The sequence below is a fragment of the Andrena cerasifolii genome, chromosome 3, assembly GCF_050908995.1.
Source record: "Andrena cerasifolii isolate SP2316 chromosome 3, iyAndCera1_principal, whole genome shotgun sequence".
In the NCBI taxonomy this organism is placed as follows: domain Eukaryota; kingdom Metazoa; phylum Arthropoda; class Insecta; order Hymenoptera; family Andrenidae; genus Andrena; species Andrena cerasifolii.
In genome coordinates this window covers 22161261-22176481 of record NC_135120.1, presented here as the reverse complement: position 1 = coordinate 22176481, position 15221 = coordinate 22161261, and the positions used below count along the sequence as shown (strand labels likewise).

General features: G+C 41.5%; 1 protein-coding gene across 10 annotated transcripts in view; it reads right to left on the bottom strand.

Annotated features, from left to right (window-relative positions):
- Window positions 1-15221, bottom strand: part of Atp8b (ATPase phospholipid transporting 8B) — a 69816-nt gene that overhangs the window by 35672 nt on the left and 18923 nt on the right. For 3 of the 10 annotated variants that reach the window (XM_076807999.1, XM_076808001.1, XM_076808003.1), the window contains exon 1: window positions 11558-12531. The exons of 3 other annotated variants lie outside the window; for them this stretch is intronic. The gene's annotated coding sequence lies outside the window, so the exon portion shown is untranslated. Of the gene's footprint in view, window positions 1-11557; window positions 12532-15221 lie in introns of those variants that run through there. 4 more of the 10 variants (XM_076808002.1, XM_076807993.1, XM_076808000.1 and 1 more) reach the window with 2 other exon arrangements.

Below are 15221 nucleotides of genomic sequence, written 5' to 3'. Positions count from 1 at the left end.
CGCGGTGCACGGCCAGATCAGCGTCCACGGGGAGCAGTGCACGGCATGGACATAGGAATATAGGGACGTGGGAATAGTTGCGGGGGGTGATATCCTTGCGGGAGGGACGACGATGTGTAACGATGAACGTTTGTCGCATCGCAAGCAGGGATAGTGGCAGCTATATTTGAAGCGTTTCTCGTAGTGTGGTATGCAGTGCGTATCTCCGAAAGTTATTATCCGATTCGACTGAAACTTTTTTTGCTTTGAAGAATATACTTCTGGCTAGGAGGAAAACCAGAAAAAATACAAAAAATTGAAAATTTATAATTGTCAAAAGCGTTGAAAGGACGAAAACTATAGGGGAAAAGTGACTTCAAACTTCAAGTGTCGTTATTTTCTTAAAAAAATGATATTTTTGTAATTTGTTCTTGTTTCATCCCTAGCCAGAAGTATGTTCTTCAAAATAAAAAAAGTTTCAGTAGAGTCGGGTAATAACTTTTAGGGATACAGGTCCCACCAATTTTGATCAATTTTTTGACGCCTTGACTTTAACGACTCCCCAGTGCCGTATGTAATGATTAATTATAAAACAAAAAAATATATTTATATAATTTAGGACATCCTTAATACAATGCAAAAAGTCCCATTAAATTATATACAGTAGTTTTCCTTTAATTAATTCTTAAAGATCACCTATTTTTTGGGGCTCTAGACCGGAACCTCCCCTTAAGGAAGGGGTGAAAAGTGCGACGCTAGTGGTCGATGCTAGAGTGGATAAAGCTATGAAGTCGAAGGCGGAAAGTTTTTGAAAATGAGCCTTTGTTTTAGGGAAAGTACAGTATTCCCACGACAAGCGCAAAGCGAGTCACGTGTTTCCCTTGCCATTAACACGTGACATTGGACTTTGGTCGTGTTTGAACAAATCGATCTGAAAATGGTGTTCCATTACGCGCCTATATTATGTAGCAGGAGGAAATAGTTGTTGCACTACATTATTCCAGTTTCTTATCGAAAAAAGCATTACCGTTTCGTGCGGTAATTTGCATTTTATTGCATCACCGGGAATTGTAGAGTACTTCGAAACTTCCGTGTGTTCGCGCTTAATGGAATCCTCAGTTTATCGAACGAAAAGCCCCTGGCACATTCATCAATTGCTGAAATGCATGAAATCTACCGTTTAAAGGAGTCTGGTAGCGCGTGCGAAGGACAACGAGACACAATTATATCCACTTATCTATACGGACAGACAAGCTTAGCCGGCAAATCGAAGCAAAGTCACATTGTCCGCAATCTTATTGTTTATGCAAGTATCCTTGAGTCAAGCAAAAGTTTTCACAGGCCTGACGTGTCCACGACTAAGGAAGACAATCTAACAGCTTTGACGGAAAAACTTTCTTCCCTTTGCAATGCGGTAACAATTTGTCTATAAAAATTTCACAAACAATACTTTCCTCCGCTTGTTTTACTTCAAAGTGGGATGAAGTCTAGTGACTTGAGATGGGATACCAATAGATTTTACACTTTTAGAGATTACAGGAGAATGTATAGGACTTGGACTTTCGGGTACAGTGACTCGCATTAATATTCGGAAACTCTTTAAAATCGCATAACTTTTTTAGAATTGGTCCAAACAACTTGAGTTTTTTCGAGAAGCTAGAAGGATTAGTTTGCTAACTGACGCGTTTCGTGATTTTGAAAAAAAAATGTAATTGGTTGGAATGGCGAAAAGAATAGGAAAGGTCGATTTTTAAACTTTTTTTGTGAGCTTGCAATGAAAATTAAAAAAAACTGTTTGTAGATTGCAATAAGTTGTATACGTGCCTAAAATTTCATCAAAAGCGGTTAACGTTGCTCCGAGCTACAAACGTTTAAAGATCGCAGAATAAGGTCAAGAATCGCTGATTTCGCGAATTTTCATTACAAGCTCACAAAAAAAAAGTTTAAAAATCGACCTTTACTATTATTTTCGCCATTCCAACCAAATACATTTTTTTTCAAAACGACGAAACGCGTCAGTTAGCAAACTAATCCTTCTAACTTCTGAAAAAAACTCAAGTGGTTTGGACCAATTCTAAAAAAGTTACGCGATTTTAAAAACTGTCCGAACATTAATGCGAGCCACTGTACCTCTGCTCAATATGTCGACCGTACAAAGATCCTTGCAGATCTGTTCGAGGTCCAAGGAGTTGACATTTTAAACCCCCTGAACCGTCGCGGCTCATTACGAAAATGTCACACTATCATGTAACATTGTAATTGCTTACATAATGGCTACTTTATAACAATTCTTTCATAATATTGAAATACATCTCAAGATAACAAGAAATAAATGAAATCTCAACTTTTTTTTTAATTTTTTGTCTTACACCACTTGCATAATCAGCGGCACAAATAATATTCAACGCACTGGAACTTCGGAATGCTCTGAATAGTCGCAACTATCATAACACGCAGTTCTGCGTTGCGGTGAAAAGATCAAAATGGGACATCCTGTACATGGCAGGGTCCGGTTGGAATAATTTGTTGGAACCAAGCGGTGGCCTGAGAGAGTTTCAGAAACACCGATACAAGCTCCAGTTTCACGGGAGAATGGGTCAGGAATGACCGGCGAAGCGTTGGGCACTTCGAGTACAGAGTTCGGGTAATTTGGACATTAAAGCTTCGCATTGTCATGGACGACACGGGGAATATAACGTCGACGAATCACACCTGTCGCGACTGACAAAAGAGAAACGTCCCGCTAACAGCACTGGCCGCGCTATTGACGGGCATTTTTCATCCCCGTCTGTATTCGTGACCCCGTTAAACGGTACGGCAGGTACAGCCCTAACAAGCTAACAACCCTGTCGTGGTTCCGCGAGAACGGTGTTAATCGATCTTTGACTGCGGCTTTCGTCGCGGCCACTTCCAAAATCCCGCGCAGCGGCTACCAGCCGAGTATAAGCGCGGGGAAAGCGCCGAACAAGCGCGCAACAGATGCACTTTTGAAATTTCTTTTATTTTCGGCGCTCGATGATTCAGATTGCAGAAATACACCGCCAATCGCGCGACCGACGCAAGCATCGGATCGCGTGATTTTTCACGCGAGGATATTCGCGTCACTTCACGTGAGCGCTGCTTAACACTTTGAACGGCCGCGGGTCGCGGAGTAAACGGTTCCACACGGCTAGAATACTCTGGAATCGCGAATGTTTACGAGTCCAACTTATGCGAATGTTTACGAGCCCAACTTATACGTTCAGAAAAGTTTATTACCGAGAGGACTGGTAGTTTTCTAAATCGTCTGGTTCTTAGAGACTCTATTCGGAGATTCTTCGAAGTAAGATTTGGGTATGCAGGACCGTCAGATAATCAGTAATAGCGATAAAAAATATTTACTTCCTCCCTTATGTATAGCTCACGCAATCGATGGGAACTTTCCTCGTGGTAAATCGTTGATTAATTTGCCAGCGGCATAAGAGAGGATTTCGCGAATCTGCATAAATTTGCTCGAGCCGCGGGGTGTTCGCGATGACGTTCGAAGGTTCCAGCTATCGACATGAATGAGACTTTAACGTGTGCTTTATCCTCCCTGCGATGCTAATTGAGTTAACGCCGCGGAGTGCCGTGTGCGGAATGAAATCTGCAACTTGAGGCATTGCGAGCCTCGCGGCAGATTTTAGCGCGATCGTATAACATTTTCCACGCGTGGTATCGCTTGTTCCAAGGGGTTTGGGCAGCTGTACGCTTCGTGCTTTCCGTATCTAAATTATGCGCTTTCCAGGCGCCGACTCTTCCGAGGTTCCTGCGCGCAAAAATGTCGATGCGGGGTGTTCGAAAAATCAGTACCTCGCGAGGTATTCGAAATTCCTTAATTGGGTAAAGTAGGTTGGCATTCGACGTGTCGGATTTTATAATTTCAATAAGCACTTTCTAGGAACAGTCTCGCGTTGCACGGTAATACGAAACCTGAAAGGTGTTCGACAGAATTCAAACACGAAATCGGTATAATAAACAGAATTTCTAATTTCCATCGAAAAATAGAAACTCGTGGCCCTTATCAAACTGGAATTAAGCAGCTGATGGATTGCTCGGGAATGCCGTAAGAAATCGCTGGCAACAGTTGCGATTAAACTCACTAAGTTTCGAGCAACTTACGTGCACCTGAAGTTTGATCGAAAAGAGCGACATTCCATATGCATTACCCTGCTGTTGTTTCTTTCACCTTTAAACTCGTGGGCTTTTTGCAAAGAATAATAGCGGTGTAGAGCCTAAGGTAGCGGCGTAATACGAGCAGCGGTCAGGCAAGAAAACGCGATGACGGATCGATACTGTCACTCTTTCTTCCACTGATCAAACAGTTAAGATTACACGCGATACAATATGTTTCGCAGGATGAGTCCTGGATAGCGTCTCGACGCGGGGACACTCGATTTCATCGAGTCATATTTCAAGGGACACCGACGCATCTCATGCGCGCGTAAACGGAAATACCGGATACAGTGTGTACGATAATGTGATTATCGATAAACGCCAAGCAAGCAGAAGGAGAATCCACCGGATTGTTTATAACGATCGAATGGCTGGAATTGATCACGACTGCCGTCCGAGGCGGAGCAGGTTAATTTCTGATCCACATAAAATGACACTCAAGGCGACCCAGTTCATTAATACTTGAGCAGAAAAATAACGCGGAGTCGTTTGCTGTTGGAGACGAGAGCAAAAAGGAGTTAAATTCTTTTCCTCTTTCATCACAGCAGTGCAATCTTAACGATCGCCGTTTAAATTGCATTAAGGGAGGAAGACCGTATAAATCAACCGAAAAAATGAGAAAAAAATCTCCACGAACAGCTTCTAAAACGTTTAAAAAATATATTCGCAAAGTTTTAGGCCGAAATTCAACTGCGTATCGATGCTACAGCCTGATGGCTCAGCGCGTCCTACGAGCGCCGAGCATACCTAGGGTAAAGGACCCAATTACTGCCACCTACCCAATTACTGTCACCCTAAGCTGTTTTACTTAAAATATCGAATAGATCTTGTGAAATTATACATAAAAAAATTGGCATACAATTGAAATTGTAATTTATACGATACAAAAAACAGCACTTAAATTTTTCTTCGTTAATTTGGATGAAACGATCGAACATTTTAAGCGGATATTAGGAGAGTGGAAACGATCACTTCCTTACTAGCAAAAGAGAAAACAAGATGTTAAAGAAAATGCTGTAATTGTAATATTTAAGCTATTGACACAATAAAATATAATGTTTTAGATAATTTAAGCATCGTAGAAAGTAATAATCGGAATTCAACGATTGATTAAGTCTGTTTATTAATTGGGTGACAGTGATTGGTACAAGCATTTCAAGCATTTTGGTATTACTGTCATAGCAGTATTAAGTAGGTTAGCTGGCAGTGATTGGGGTGTCAGTAATTCAGTCAAATACATTTTAATACATATATCTTTTGTATTTATTACAATTTTACTGTTATAAATTTTTTTTTACTTGTTCCAATGTTAAATAAAGTACCCTTAAAGTTCCGAATGTATTAGCGCATTGGTATCTTTGTAAAAAAATTCCTAAAGATTCATACAAAAATAAACCGTACACACGGGCTTCTCCTCTGAATCGAGCTATACACGTGCACTCAGAGATGGCACGTGGTAGATGTGTAATTCTCGGTTTATCAACAGGTCCAGTGTGTTATTAATCCATCGGCGAGTAAAGGGACCGAGAAGGAACGATTGTATGAATGAAACCAGAACTTGCTTCCAAGTTTACCGGTTTGCATGCGAGTACATAATGGTAATAAGGAGCACTGATTGTCTCCACGCGAACTGGCTAATTATCGACCGCGTACAAACGAACTGGCACTGTAATACTGCCACCGCGAATACAAACCACATTCACAAAGCAGGAGCTTCCGCCAGGATACGCCGATTTCGGGAATTCTGGGGGGGGGGGAGAGGTGCAACTGATAGGCGACGGTATAAATATCTGCTTTCTGATATGTTATCTCCTTCTCGAATTCGCGTGAACTCATAAATAAGTGGAGCACCGAATCCGCTGAGGTTCCATAATGTTTTTCACCTTCGTCGTTGGTAGAAACTTGTATATGCAAACCTTATTACGTCTCTGCTAACCATTGACGGTAAAGTCGTTGGTGAAAAGATGCCCGAGGAATTATTTCTGTACACCTCATCGCCGCGGCAAATGTTTGACGACGATAAGGAGCAAACGTGTATCGCGAACCTTGCATATATCTTAACGCCAAACATCGCCGGCTGTAAAGCAGTCGAGATAAAGAGACTCGCGGGGTATTAGTTGGCAAACGCCAGTCATCGTTTATCGTTTCAAAAAGTGACCATATAATTCCCATCCGTCTCGTGTTCGCGAACACGTTTTCCACGCCCTGACGAGTTCACCTTCTTCCTACCACGCGGACAGAGACGGCAACGCACCGCACGAACGACCCTATTCACGACCCAGTCTAGGTCCACACCCTTTCGGGGGGACTAGGACTGAGACTAGGGATCGCAAACCGGTAAATCGGTAAATCGTTTTGAAGTTTTTTTTCACTGATAACGTAGTAGATGTCGACGGAATTATGCGCTATATATATATATGCGCTACATTGCTATACATCCAGTTTTTACCGGTAAATCGCCAAATTTTTACCGGTAATTTGATAAATTACGTATTTCTCGATATTTACCGGTAAATTACGTATTTCTCGATATTTACCGGTAAATTACGTATTTCTCGATATTTACCGGTAAATTACGTATTTCTCGATATTTACCGGTAAATTACGTATTTCTCGATATTTACCGGTAAATTACGTATTTCTCGATATTTACCGGTAAATTACGTATTTCTCGATATTTACCGGTAAATTACGTATTTCTCGATATTTACCGGTAAATTACGTATTTCTCGATATTTACCGGTAAATTACGTATTTCTCGATATTTACTGGCAGATCGTGAGAAATACGTATTTCTCGATATTTACCGGTAGATCGCGAGAAATAGTAGCGCATATATGTAGCGCATAATTCCCTCGATATCTACTACGTTATCAGTGAGAAAAAGCTTCAAACCGATTTACCGATTTACCGGTTTGCAATCCCTAACTGAGACTAGTTTTATGATAGCGCATGCCTTGGCCACTCCGCAAAGAATACGCAGCTCGGTCTCAGCATTTTCGATTATACGGAAATTCGCTTTCAGGTTTATCCGATAAACGAACTCTGTGAAATGCGGTATTAAACTGGATGACTTTTATGAGGGAAGAGAACATTGTCCAAAGGTCCGCGGTATAAATTATGTGCAGACAGATTCATGCAAATGTTAGGTAAAACCGTGATACCGCATTAAATGATCGATGCAAATCACTCTGTGTTGATATATGACAAAGCGATTGTTTGTGGATTGAAATGAGGTAGGTGCACAGGACGGTCCAGTAGAAAAGTGACAATAAATGAATTAAGTAAATGAATCTCTAAAAAGAGACGCGAGAGTGGATAATATAAAGTGATTATAAAGATACTAGGCGTAGTTAAGTGCAGGCTCATCGAGAAGCTACTCAACGCCCACCAATTATATCTACAACCATTCTGATAATCCAACATCCCCTCTGTCTTCGATAAACAATATTCCGATAATCCAACATCCCCTCTTTCTTCGATAAACAATACTCCGATCATCCTATCTATCCTGAACGTTTAAAAACAATCATAATGACCACCTCACGTGGAAAGATCCTCTGACATTCCCGAAGTGAGTAACCAAATGATCCAGCGCCCGTAACCAATTCAGATTGCACAATCTGAAAGCAAGGCACCATAATCGCCGAGAGAATGGCAGAAGCACAATCGCAGAGGAGAGGATTTAGATTGGACCATCTGAGTGTACACAACACCTGTTTGCTCGCGCACAGATTCGACGCCGTGCATGTGATCCGCGCCTAATTTCACCGATTTCTACGTGATCGCGTACAAACTGCAAAGAAGCCAGTTAAACGTGAATCCGGGGCAGGGAGAGGAGGGGCGTGAACAGATTTACAACGAACGGAACGCATCGTGAAAGAGCAAACATTGCGTAACGCCTTCGTCTGCCTCCACGTTTTCTTTCCATGGGTTGGCCGGCAGCCGTTGCAAACGGCTAATATAACTGAAACGACCATGATCCCGAGTTAATATTGCCCGATTGTGCAACTATTGACCCAGAAATAATTCGTAGTTGGAAGACGAAGGAGGCCAATCTTCGAGCTCACCAGCACGCATCCAGCGCGAGCGTTCGTTTACGCCGGGTCCCCGAGGATCGTGCAGGCACTTCTCTGGAAGGAAGACAAAGGGAACAATAAGGAGGGGCAACTCCTGGGGATTTTTATACCTCTTTCTCGACCGTCTCGCAGCCTCGGAGAAAGGTGACGTCCGGGAAAAACGGGCCGGAGGTAATGGAAGAACCGAGTTTAACGAGCGCGGAGGGGTAGGCACCGATGGACAACAGAGAAACAGAATTTCAGAGGACGCTTCTCGATTGCACGTGTTAAACCTGGTGAATCGCGTACCTCTGTATGATATATAACCATTCTAAAATTGTCGGCTAATAAAAGTCTGCTTTACGACGTGGCCAGAGCTTCGGCGTTTATAGTACGCCGCTGAGAATAATTAGCGGATCAGGTAGAGCTGCAATGACTATTGCTTTGGAAGCCATTTTAATCGGCATTTTAAGGCATGCAATAGTAATAATAAGAATAATGTCTTTATTGTACCGTCTATATGGCATGTGATAATAGAAAGGTATGCCTACTGGAAGATAGAATATTAAACAGTGCAATATTCCGTTCAAACCATTCCCTCTATCACGTATATTAAGCTGGCGTAGCCATTTGAAAAGGCCAACGCAAAATTAATACGATATTTTTTACCTATTTATTTGCTAATTATTTGCCAAAGAATTAATTTTTTTGCTCCAGCCGTTTTCGAGAAATAATGGCTACGCTACCGTAATATTAAGCTAGCGTAGTCAGTTATTGTATCACTGTACCTAAGAAAGATATCAATCCCATTCTCGCAGCATATTTTTTTACTAATTATTTGCTCTCAATCCACCGAATATTAATTTTTTTGCTGCAGTCACTTGCGAGAAGCGATGATATCTTTGTTAGGTACAAAGGCACGACACGTGGCTATGCTACATTAACGCTGTTCTAGCGCGGTCATCGCATCTCGAAAATGACCGCAGCAAAAAATTAATATTCGGTGGATTAAGAGCAAATGATTAGCAAAAAAATATGCCGCAAAGGCAGCTTCGATATCTTTGTTATGTACTGTGATACAACACGTGGCTACGTTAGCTTAATATTACGGTAGCATAGCCACAGTTTTTCGAAAACGGCTGGAGCAAAGAAATTAATTCTTTGGCAAATAATTAGCACATAAATAGGAAAAAAAAATATCGTATTAATTTTGCGATGGCCTATTCAAATGGCTACGCCAGCTTAATATACGTCCCTCTATCTTCGCGTGGAAAAGAGTTACGTGTATCGCGGCGCACGTTCGTAATTGTAATTAACGAAAACGTGTGCACTTGGATGAAAGATCGGAAATAATAAATTCAACGGCCACTTGATCAGAAATGTGTCATTCATTCCCGCAAACTGTGCGGCGTGCCGATACTCCATTCGTTCTGTGCCACTTTCATTAAACGCTGCCTCATGACACACGATTATGAAAATAATAGGAAACAGTATGCTCGATAATCCCACTGCTTACGGTAGAATCATACGGTGTTTGATGCAATCATTGATCCGATAAGAAGCTTTCCCGGACAGGTGGTTGCACAAGGGAAACGCGAGTGTGTGTCGGCTACACGCGTAACGTTTTCATCTGATCCGACGCGAAAGTGTTCCCTGCCAATGACGGATGTTCGTTTAGAAAGCAACCGGCACGCATGATCCATGCACTCGTGATATCACGACTGGCCAACTGCCCGGCCCTGTATCGGTCCACTGTCCACTTCTACCCGAGTCTATCGCATTCCTGAAACGTTCCTGACGAACGACGAGCCTAATCGCTATTTAATTAACCTTTCGTCGAACCGTAACCAGCGACGCCAAGGTGCTCCTAGAACTTTTGACGCGTTGGCGCACTGTACTTTCTTCTCTACCACTAGCTTTGCCAGACAACGATATTAGATGACAGTGGATGTTCGAAACGGCCTGTTACTCGGTGGTACGATTGGGCGATGGGTGGTTCTTTGTGAAAGGATAAGCCGAAATTGCTGAATAGAGTTATTGTAAAGGAGCCTCGGCTGCTTTAGGAGCACCTGTTAACTGGACTCGAGGTTTCTGTTGCAAATCTTGTTACGGATAGATCCGAGGCGTTTCTGTTTGCAAGTAGTGTTAGTAAAAATATTCTAGACAGAAGAGACATTGTTCCGTGTGTGCAGTAGACATATTATTTTTTTTTACGATTTACAGCTTCATGCTCGACTGATTCTAAGTGGGCTTACAATAATCTAACATAGAAATGATGTGTAATTAGAAACAAGAAAGGCATCGCGCGTTTAGGGTTTGGATATATCTGTTAATCCGATTTACGAGAATTTCGTTTTCCACTTAAGATTTATTGTGCTAAATAAGAGCACTGCTTTCCTATTTGTCTGCCCGATAAAGAGCCGCTCTGTACATTACCCGAGGAAATGATACGATAACCATTCAATGAGACTGCAAATGAATGACACGATCATATAATCGCGCAGATATCGTCTGGAAACGAGCAACCGAGCGAGTGCGACGTTAACGTTTCTATCATCGATCGTTCGTTACAATGAACTCTTTTCAGTGCTCCCGGTGTCTCAGATATTGATCGTAACGACGCGTAGAGATGATCTCACGCAATTTGCCGCGTGCACCTGGCAAAAAATCTGCTTAATGGCATGGGAAGTCGACGGAGGTGTGGCAGTGGAGGGACCGCAATTTAATTAAAGGAAGAACTATGCAGAACGTAATAGGACTAACGACTTAACGATTAAATCATTTTAAGAGTGAGCTTGAAAGGGGCCATTTGGATTTGTGCTGGCAAAATATACAGTGCGTTCCAAAAAAAAGGGTTGCCAACTTTGGAGCTCTCTCTATTTGTGTTAAACGATCGAAAGAAAACTATTAACTCCTATGCTCCTCGAGAAGATCGCTAGAACCCTTCAACTGATACAATGCTGAAGACTACTTTGACTGTAGTCTGACACACCGTGGCAGGTTTCCACGTCTCCCAGGAAAAAAATTCATTCACAACTCGATTCACTCTCGCCTCGATATACTCATGGAAATATCCTAAGTTGTGGAGATGATCGTACGCACAATCAATGAGTCACGAGCAACGGTACAAGCTGTTGAATGGCAAGACGACTCGAAGGAGCAGCGATACTAGAGGAACTTACTATCTAATGGACGAAAAGGCTGAGGCATGCTCACAGGAAAGTGTAAAATGACGTATGAGAAGGTAGAAAGTAATGCGCGTGAGAAAAGATCAGGTACTGTCACAGGCAGTGACAACACGTGTGAAGGAAGTTGAAGGTAGATACCTTGAGCACCACCAGGAGTCATCTCTTCGCATAGTAGAAGTTTCATCGAATGTTTCCACGTCTCGTCACCAAAAAACATACACGTCGTCCCGGCCCTTTTCGAGGGCCAGATCTTACTCGCGGAGAATCACAGAGATCGCGTTCGACGATCGCAAGAACATCGCGCCAACCGAAAGATTATGTATAAGTGACACTCGAAAAGCGCATTAACTCGTTCACTGCCCGTCCAGATAAAGAAAACGGTCTTTGTTCATTGACCAGAGGTACCTAAGGGGCTTCCATTCGGAGTGCTTGGTAATCGTGACAGCCAGTTGATCCCAGTGGGTCAAGGCCGCGAGAAATCCTTCGGAGCGATCGACCACCTTCGCTTAAGCGAGATTCAAGGTGTGGAGGGCACACGAAATCACGGCTTTCGAAACGACCACCTTCGAAATCAAGCCGCCGCTTCCCTGGACGGCATTCGACACCTTCCTCTCCGCCGTGATCTAGATCCTCGCCGCACTGATCCTTCCGCGAGGAATCGGTCTTGCGGTCTACGCGACTTCGCAGGTCAACGACCGTTTGGTGCTTAAAAACTGAGTCTGAAAGCGACAAACTGTAACTCACGGCTCACTAGTGAATCCACACAGAGACTGGCACGATCTCTGCACGGTATTTCTATTTCAACGTCCGCCAGCGTTCGTTTCTGAGGTTCCGGGAGCTGCAGACACTTTGTACGTGACGGAGTATTTGGATTCCCGTGATTATTCGATGGTGTTACCGTAGAAAGAGTAGGCACTTAGGGAAATCGACGTTGGTCGTTCGCGGGTTGGCGCGTGATCGATGGGGCACGGGATCGTGGCAAGATCGCGCGGATTGCCGGAGCGCGTGTGATCCTCGTGTGCTCGGCGAACGTGGGGAACCGTTTCAGTGCGGGCACGGATCAAAAAGGCCGTCCGATCGGAAGCTTACGCCATGCACGACTGACGGGCAAAACCGCGAGGTGGCATTTCTCCATCGGTGCGCGCCTCCCAATCGAGGAAAAGCTTTGACGGTCGAGAAATCGGAGTGGGGGAGAGAAGTATTGCCGCCAGCAACACACACCGAACGTTCGTACAGCACGCAACACTTTTAATTAGAACAAATTTATGTGTTCAAGAAACTTTTCCTCCATTTCTTTTTCACCATATCATGTATTTTGCACATCGCTCCTTTTCCGTTCGCCTGAGCTCCTCGATAAAATAAATGATGGAAATGTAGAATTGACAGCTTTTGAGTTGTGACGTGTGATATATGTAAAAGAATTCTACATCGTTTGCTGCAAAAATTGAAATATTAATATTACTATTAATATTACTATTAATATTACTATTAATATTACTATTAATATTACTATTAATATTACTATTAATATTACTATTAATATTACTATTAATATTACTATTAATATTACTATTAATATTACTATTAATATTACTATTAATATTACTATTAATATTACTATTAATATTACTATTAATATTACTATTAATATTACTATTAATATTACTATTAATATTACTATTAATATTACTATTAATATTACTATTAATATTACTATTAATATTACTATTAATATTACTATTAATATGTTTTCCCTACAAATAAAAACTTATCAACTCAATAACTACTACGTATTGTGAGAAAAAAAATATTTTTCAATTAGTGTTCTTCTTTTAATGTTAAGTCAGAGCAATAATTTTATAAACAGTTTTTTCTAATTTACTCGGAGTTGGTAAATATGGAGCTGCACTCCTCTTGCTGCAAGATTCTCAATTATAGAACTAAATAGATCTTATAGGAATTAGTTGCTTCGGAAGAGCTGATTATTTGTTGAGGAAAGAAGAATTCAGGAAATATTGGAAAAATTATAGTGCTTCTTCTTAATCAGTTTTAGGAAAATAATTGAAAGGTCTACGAAACATTATATGTAATATTCAATTCATAACCTGTTTCCAGGCTTTCATAATTACTGTATTCGCAAAGAGAAGAAAACGCTAATGGGCAAATCAATTTTATTGACGTCGTTGTTTAATTCTAATTGGGTTCAAACAGGCCAAACAGTCGAGCACGGCGGCAATATCCGTAGAACAGTAGTATTTTGATTATGCTCTCCATGGGACTCCAAAAGCGTAATCGTAGCTACTTTCAGTCTAGAGCACAGTCGGTGAACTAATGAGGATGTGCTTCCGCAAAGAAATTGTATTATTCGTGAACATAATGCCCGTTATGTTACGTAGATTGGATTGCGAAAATCCGCCTCCTATAATCGCATGCTTGTTGCGTACGAAAATTTGAAAGTAGCGCTAAAGAAAAAAGTTGGTGGATCATTTTTAAAAAATCCCCTCAGACGTTAAAGAAATGATTACTAACTAACCGCTACGATGTACTTTTCAACGATACGCAGTAAACAAGGAATGCTATTCTGGCAGTCGTGCTATAAATAAATGAATTAAAAATCAGGACACGTAGGTAGGGTAAAGTAGCCGAATATGAGACCCATTTCTTAAAAACATCATAACTCTTGACTGAGGACACTTTTATTAAAATTCGATACACGTTTTAAAAGTAGAATATGTATTGTTTAGCAACCTACTGGAAAGTACTATCACAAAAATTAGGTTTCATCATAATAAAATAAAAACGAAAGTCATTCAAATACGCAGATAAAAAATGGGTTCCTAATATGAGACCCAGTTTGTATTGTCCTGAAACTTATTTTTTCTCTCTTTTTTTATGGAATCAGCATGTGAAATCTATTTCTTCACTACCGCAGTCTTCCTGGGCCTACCACCGAAGTCTTCATGGGCCCACCACGCCCATCGTAACACTTTATACATACACTTAACCCATTGTTCACCTAGCACATCTGAAGAATAAAGACCTGTGCAAAACAAGCATTCTGTATCATAATTTTCTTTCTTAATCACTTTCATCGTTCAGAACAATTTCTTCTTCACTCTCATCAGTAGAACTTCCAGGGGTCTCATATTTGGAAACAATAACATGATAACTACTAAGCAGCTTCGAAGCTGAGTCTTCATCATTTAATGATATACAACTAGTAAGCTTTAAACTCCATTGCAAACACTATACAACAGTATTTGTGAAAATCATTATACACTCACCACTTTAGAGGTATACCACTTCAAAAACTTTCTGCAACGTGTTTCAGAAATATGTGCTTGCTCAAGACGCTCAATTGATTACAATGCCACTGTGCGGTTACAAAACAACTAATACACGGTTAGTCAGTAAAGAAATAGCCCCGCTATGACATTCAAGAGCTCTGTAGCGGGGATAAGCTGGGGTCTCATATTAGGAGAGGTCGTCATATTCGGCTAGTTTACCCTATAACGTGAAACGATGTTTTCAGGTGACAACGGTTCGTGATGCTCATGGGACGGTTCCTACACAGGGATGTTAATGGCGTCACTGACATTTCGCAAATGTCACGTTACGACATTTTCGTGGCGCTTTTGGCCTAAATTGTTATGATATGTCAGTGGTACATCGATAAATATTGCCGGCCTAAAGTTTCTTTTCGGTGAAGGTACAATAATAGGCGCGTGCCGCGGATTGAGTGGACAGAGGGAACACAAAATGTCATGCCGCGATACTTCTCAACCGACGCGAAACATTTTCA